We start from the raw sequence: 6,558 nt of genomic DNA on the forward strand, positions 1-6,558 counted from the left end.
TGCAATTTGGAACAGCAAGGTAAGAACATTGGCCCTCTCCTCTCTTCCCCTCAAGTACGACCTGACATTTGGAAATGGAAGGTAAGACCCTTGCACCTCTGCTCTCTTCCCCTCCAGTTCAAATCACCTTTTGGAAATGGAAGGTAAGATCCTTGCCCTTTGCCTGTCATCCCCTCAAGTGCCACAAGACATTTAGAAATGGGAGGTGAGACCCTTCCCTTTCTCTGCTCTTCACCTCAAGCACAAATTGCTATTGGATAACGGATGGTATGAACCTTGACCCTCTCCTTGCGTACCAAGATCCTGTTTGCTGTGGAAGGTAAGGACCGTGTCCTCCTGTCGTCTCGTCTCTTTGTCTCTCCTTTACGGAGGGCTTTCTCCTCTCCCGTGTGCAGAGGCTCCTCCTCTCTTCCTCTCCCTTTCAGAGCCATTTGGAAATGGGACGTAGCGCCTGGCTTGGCCTCGCATTGCCCTTCTGGAGTCAAAGTTTAGAACCTTGCCCTGCTTCTGTCCTCAACTGCCAGGAGTCATTTGGAAAAGGAAGGTGAGAACCCATGCCCCTCTCCTGTCCTCAACTTTCAAGAGCCATTAGGGGATGTAACGTGAGAACCTTGCCCTTCTCTTCTCCTCAGGTATGAAGAGGCACTTAGGACTGGAAGGTGAGAACCTTGCCCCATTCTTCTCTTCCCTCCCACTGCCAGGAGACTTTTGGGAATGGAGGTTGGGAACCTTAGCCTTCTCTTCTTTTCTCCACAGTGATAAAGAGGGAATGGAAGGTGAGGACCTTAGTCCTTCTATCTATTCCCCTCAAGTATGACGAGACATTTGGAAATGGAAGGTAACAAACTTGCCCCTCTCTTCTCTTCCGGTCAAGTTCAGATCACCTTTTGGTAATTGGAGGTAAGACCCTTGCCTCTCTCCTGTCTTTACCTCAAGTACGACGAGACATTTGGGAATGGAAGGTAAGACCCTTACCCCTCTTCTCTATACCCCTCAAGTACTAATTGCCATTTGGATATAGGAGGTAAGACTCTTGCCCCTCCTCTCTTTCCCCTCAAGTTCAAATCACCATTTGGGAATGGAAGGTAAGAACCTTGCCCCTCTCCTCTCTTCCCCTCACGTTCAAATCGCCTTTGGAATGGAAGGTATGACTCTTTCCCCTCTCCTCTCTTCCTCTCCAGTTCCAATCACCATTTGGAAGTGGAAGGTAAGACGCTTGTCCTTCTCCTCTCTTCCCCTCAAGTACGACCTGACCTTTGGAAATGGATGGTAAGACCCTTGCCCCTCTCCTCTCTTCCCCTCAAGTACGACCTGACCTTTGGAAATGGATGGTAAGACCCTTACCCCTCTTCTCTATACCCCTCAAGTACTAATTGCCATTTGGATATAATAGGTAAGACCCTTGCCCCTCTCCTCTCTTCCTCTCCAGTTCAAATTGCCATTTTCAAATGGAAGGTAAGACCCTTGGGCCTCTCTTCCCCTCAAGTACGACGAGACAGTTGGAAAAGGGAGGTAACACCCTTGCCCTTCTCCTCTCTTCCTCTCCAGTTCAAATCACCATTTGGTAATGGAAGGTAAGACCCTGCCCCTCTCTTCTCTTCTCCTCAGATACGACGAGACGATTGGAAAAGGAAGGTAAGACCCTTGCCCCTCTCCTCTCTTCCTCTCAAGTACGACGAGACAATTGGAAAAGGGAGGTAACACCCTTGCCCTTCTCCTCTTTACGCCTCCTGTACTAATCACCATTCGCAAAAGGACGGTAAGAGCCTTGGCCCTCTCCTCTCTTGCCCTCAGGTACGACGATACATTAGGAAATGGAAGGTAAGAACCTTGCCCCCCCTCCTCTCTTCCCCTCAATTTCAAATCGCCATTTGGACATGAAAGGTAAGACCCTTGCCCCTCTCCTGTCTTCCCCTCAAGTACAATGAGACATTTGATATGAAAGGTAAGAATCCTGCCCCTCTCCTCTCTTCCTCTCCATTTCAAATCACCACTTGGAAATGGAAGGTAAGACCCTTGCCCTTCTCCTCTCTTCCCCTCAAGTCCGAGCTGACGTTTGGAAATGGAAGGTAAGAACCTTGCTCCTCGCCTGTCATCCCCTCAAGTGCTACGAGACATTTAGAAATGGAAGGTAAGACCCTTCCCTTTCTCTGCTCTTCACCTCAAGTGTAAATTGCTATTTGGTAATGGAAGGTAAGAACCTCTCCCCTCTCCTTGCGTGCCAAGAGCCTGTTTGCTGTGGAAGGTAAGAACCATGCCCTCTTGTCGTCTCCTCTCTTGTTCTCTCCTTTACGGAGGGCGTCCTTTTCTCCTCTCCTGTGTGCAGAGGCTCCTCCTCTCTTCCTCTCCCTTTCGGAGCCATTTGGAAATGGGACAGAGTGCCTGCTTCGCCTCAACTTGCCATTTTGGAGTGCAAGTCTACAACATTGCCCTGCTTCTGCCCTCAACTGCCAGGAGTCATTTGGAAAAGGAAGGTGAGAACCGTGCCCCTCTCCTGTCCTCAACTTTCAAGAGCCATTAGGGGATGTAACGTGAGAACCTTGCCCTTCTCTTCTCCTCAGGTATGAAGAGGCACTTAGGACTGGAAGGTGAGAACCTTGCCCCATTCTTCTCTTCTCTCCCACTGCCAGGAGACTTTTGGGAATGAAAGTTGGGAACCTTACCCTTCTCTTCTTTTCTCCACAGTGATGAAGAGCTGCTTGGGAATGGAAGGTGAGGACCTTGCCCCTATCTCACTTCTAGGAAATTGTGGAAAAGCATTGGGCAATGGAAGGAAATAGCCCTGAACTACTCTCTTCCATGAGTGCACATTGCAATTTGGAACAGCAAGGTAAGAACATTGGCCCTCTCCTCTCTTCCCCTCAAGTACGACCTGACATTTGGAAATGGAAGGTAAGACCCTTGCACCTCTGCTCTCTTCCCCTCCAGTTCAAATCACCTTTTGGAAATGGAAGGTAAGATCCTTGCCCTTTGCCTGTCATCCCCTCAAGTGCCACAAGACATTTAGAAATGGGAGGTGAGACCCTTCCCTTTCTCTGCTCTTCACCTCAAGCACAAATTGCTATTGGATAACGGATGGTATGAACCTTGACCCTCTCCTTGCGTACCAAGATCCTGTTTGCTGTGGAAGGTAAGGACCGTGTCCTCCTGTCGTCTCGTCTCTTTGTCTCTCCTTTACGGAGGGCTTTCTCCTCTCCCGTGTGCAGAGGCTCCTCCTCTCTTCCTCTCCCTTTCAGAGCCATTTGGAAATGGGACGTAGCGCCTGGCTTGGCCTCGCATTGCCCTTCTGGAGTCAAAGTTTAGAACCTTGCCCTGCTTCTGTCCTCAACTGCCAGGAGTCATTTGGAAAAGGAAGGTGAGAACCCATGCCCCTCTCCTGTCCTCAACTTTCAAGAGCCATTAGGGGATGTAACGTGAGATCCTTGCCCTTCTCTTCTCCTCAGGTATGAAGAGGCACTTAGGACTGGAAGGTGAGAACCTTGCCCCATTCTTCTCTTCCCTCCCACTGCCAGGAGACTTTTGGGAATGGAGGTTGGGAATCTTAGCCTTCTCTTCTTTTCTCCACAGTGATAAAGAGGGAATGGAAGGTGAGGACCTTAGTCCTTCTATCTATTCCCCTCAAGTATGACGAGACATTTGGAAATGGAAGGTAACAAACTTGCCCCTCTCTTCTCTTCCGGTCAAGTTCAAATCACCATTTGGGAATGGAAGGTAAGAACCTTGCCCCTCTCCTCTCTTCCCCTCACGTTCAAATCGCCTTTGGAATGGAAGGTACGACTCTTTCCCCTCTCCTCTCTTCCTCTCCAGTTCCAATCACCATTTGGAAGTGGAAGGTAAGACGCTTGTCCTTCTCCTCTCTTCCCCTCAAGTACGACCTGACCTTTGGAAATGGATGGTAAGACCCTTGCCCCTCTCCTCTCTACCCCTCAAGTACAACGACACATTTGGAAATGGATGGTAAGACCCTTACCCCTCTTCTCTATACCCCTCAAGTACTAATTGCCATTTGGATATAATAGGTAAGACCCTTGCCCCTCTCCTCTCTTCCTCTCCAGTTCAAATTGCCATTTTCAAATGGAAGGTAAGACCCTTGGGCCTCTCTTCTCTTCCCCTCAAGTACGACGAGACAATTGGAAAAGGGAGGTAACACCCTTGCCCTTCTCCTCTCTTCCTCTCCAGTTCAAATCACCATTTGGTAATGGAAGGTAAGACCCTGCCTCTCTCTTCTCTTCTCCTCAGATGCGACGAGACAATTGGAAAAGGAAGGTAAGACCCTTGCCCCTCTCCTCTCTTCTTTTCAAGTACGATGAGACAATTGGAAAAGGAAGGTAACACCCTTGCGCCTCTCCTCTCTTCCCCTCCTGTTCAAATCACCATTTGGAAATGGAACGTTAGGCCCTCACCCCTCTCTTGTCCTGGAATACAAATTGCCTTTTAGAAAAGTAAGGTAAGAATTTTGCTTTTCTCCTGTCCTTGATTAACAATTGCCAGTGTGAAATAGAAGGTAAGAGCCTTGCCCCTCTCTTACTTTCTCCTCATGAATGAAGAGCCTTTTGGGAATGGAAGGTAGGAACCTTGCCCCCTTCTTCACCTTTAGTAAAAATTTCCCTTTGGAAATGGAAGGTAAGATCCTTACTCCTCTCCTGTCCTTAAGTACCAGTCGTCATTTGGAAATGGAATGTAACAACCATTGTCCCTCTCTTCCCATCTCTTCGTGTCTCCATTTTGACATGGAAGGTGAGAATCTTGCCCCTTTCTTCTTTTCTGTTCAAGTATGTTGGTATTTGGAAATGGAAATTAAGAACATCTCTTCTGCTCTTCTATTCTCTGAAGACCCATTTAGATATGGAAGGTAAGAATCTTGCCCATCTCCTTCCTTCTCATCATGTATGTCACCTTTTGGAAAAGGAAGGTAAGAACCCTTCCCCTCTTCTGTCCTTGAGTATAAATTGCCTTTTAGAAAAGGAAGGTAAGAACATTGCAGTACTGGTAGTCAAGGACAGGAGAGGTGCAAGGTTCTTATCCTCCGTTTCCAAATGGAAACATAGCTCAAGAGAAGGGAGGAGAGGGACAAGGTGTTTCCTTCTCATTTCTAAATGGGGACTGGTGCTCAAAGACAGGGTGGCAGTAAGGATCTTACCCTCCTTTTCCAACAGGAAAGTTTTACTAAAGGTGAAGAGGGTGGCAAGGGTTCTTACCTTCCATTCCCAAATGGCTCTTCATTCTTGAGGAGAAGGGAAGAGAGGGGCAAGGCTCTTACTTTCCATTTCCCACTGGCAACTGGTACTCAAGGACAGGAGAGAAGCAAGGTTCTTACCTTCCTTTTCTAAAAGGCAATTTGTACTCAAGGACAGGAGAGGGGCAATGTTCTTACCTTCCTTTTCCAAATGGTGACATAACTTGAAGAGAAGGAAGGAGAGTGGCAAGATTCTTAGCTTCCATTTCTAAATGAGGCTTCACAGGAAAGAAAAGCAGAGGAGATGGTCTTACCTTCCATTTCCAAATAGCAATTTGTACTCCAGGACAGGAGAGGGGTAAGTTTCTTACCTTCCATTTCCAAATGGGGATTGGTACTCAAGGACAGGAGGGCGTCAAGGGTCTAACCTTCCATTTCCAAATGGCAATATGTACTCCAGGACAGGAGAGGAACAAGGTTCTTACCTTCCTTTTCGAAACAGCGAATTTTACTCAAAAACAGGAGGAGGGCCAGGTTCTTACCTTCCTTTTCCAAAATGTAATTTGTACTAAAGGCAAAGAGGGGGCAAGGTTCTTACCTTCTATTCCCAAATGCCTCTTCATGTTTGAAGAGAACGGAAGAGAGGGGCAATGCTCTTACAAATTTCTCTTTGGAAAAGGAAGGTAAGAACTTTGCCCCTCTTCTGTCCTTGAGTACAAATTGCCTTTTAGAAAAGAAAATCAAAGATGGTTCTGTTTCTTCTTTCCCTCTCTTGGTCATCCCAACCAATAGAACACATATGAAAAAATTATTTTGTTCTCAGTTTTTTTAAAAATAGCAACATTTACTCAATAATTTTTGGACCCTTCTTTTGTTTAGCTTTCTTTATTTGTCTATAGGACTTGAAACAATTTTCTTTGGAGGAGTTGTATCAATGTAGTCTTTTGTAGTTATAAATGCTCTGTGAAGATAGAGCATTTTTAACGTTTCTCTAAAAAGTCGCCAATCAGTTTGGAATGACAAGTAAAACATTAGGCTCATCTGTGGTTTGCTTCTGGGATTTTTTGTTTAATTACAATCTAGCTGAGTAAATCTATTAAAAATAAATCTATTTAAAAATACTACAGAGTCTAGACATCTCAGTGTTATCCAAGCTATACAAGAAGTAGCCCGTGCTGAGATATTGTAATGGAAAGCTGAGTATGTCTCTTTCTTTGTCTGGATGGCTTTGTTCAAATTATAGTAAAATCTGACAGGGGATGAAAAAATCCCATTTCCATAAAACTAAATAATTTTATTTTAGATTTAAGAAGTCTTTATTAATGTAAATAGATGACATTTTAAAATAGGCTATTACTAATATGTGCAGCAAAGAAAGGGTG

The 6,558-nt window shown here is 46.0% G+C and overlaps 2 long non-coding RNA genes across 2 annotated transcripts; both read left to right on the forward strand.

Moving 5' to 3' along the window:
- The first annotated feature begins 439 nt into the window (after positions 1 to 439).
- Positions 440 to 818, forward strand: LOC134416877 (uncharacterized). Its single transcript, XR_010027437.1, has 3 exons — positions 440 to 544; positions 633 to 659; positions 757 to 818. It is a non-coding gene; the product is annotated as an uncharacterized LOC134416877 (long non-coding RNA).
- Positions 819 to 3,250: 2,432 nt separating this feature from the next.
- On the forward strand, positions 3,251 to 3,629 carry LOC134416876 (uncharacterized). Its single transcript, XR_010027436.1, has 3 exons — positions 3,251 to 3,355; positions 3,444 to 3,470; positions 3,568 to 3,629. It is a non-coding gene; the product is annotated as an uncharacterized LOC134416876 (long non-coding RNA).
- The last annotated feature ends 2,929 nt before the right edge of the window (positions 3,630 to 6,558 follow it).

Source organism: Melospiza melodia, chromosome 3 (genome assembly GCF_035770615.1).
Source record: "Melospiza melodia melodia isolate bMelMel2 chromosome 3, bMelMel2.pri, whole genome shotgun sequence".
Lineage (NCBI taxonomy): Eukaryota > Metazoa > Chordata > Aves > Passeriformes > Passerellidae > Melospiza > Melospiza melodia.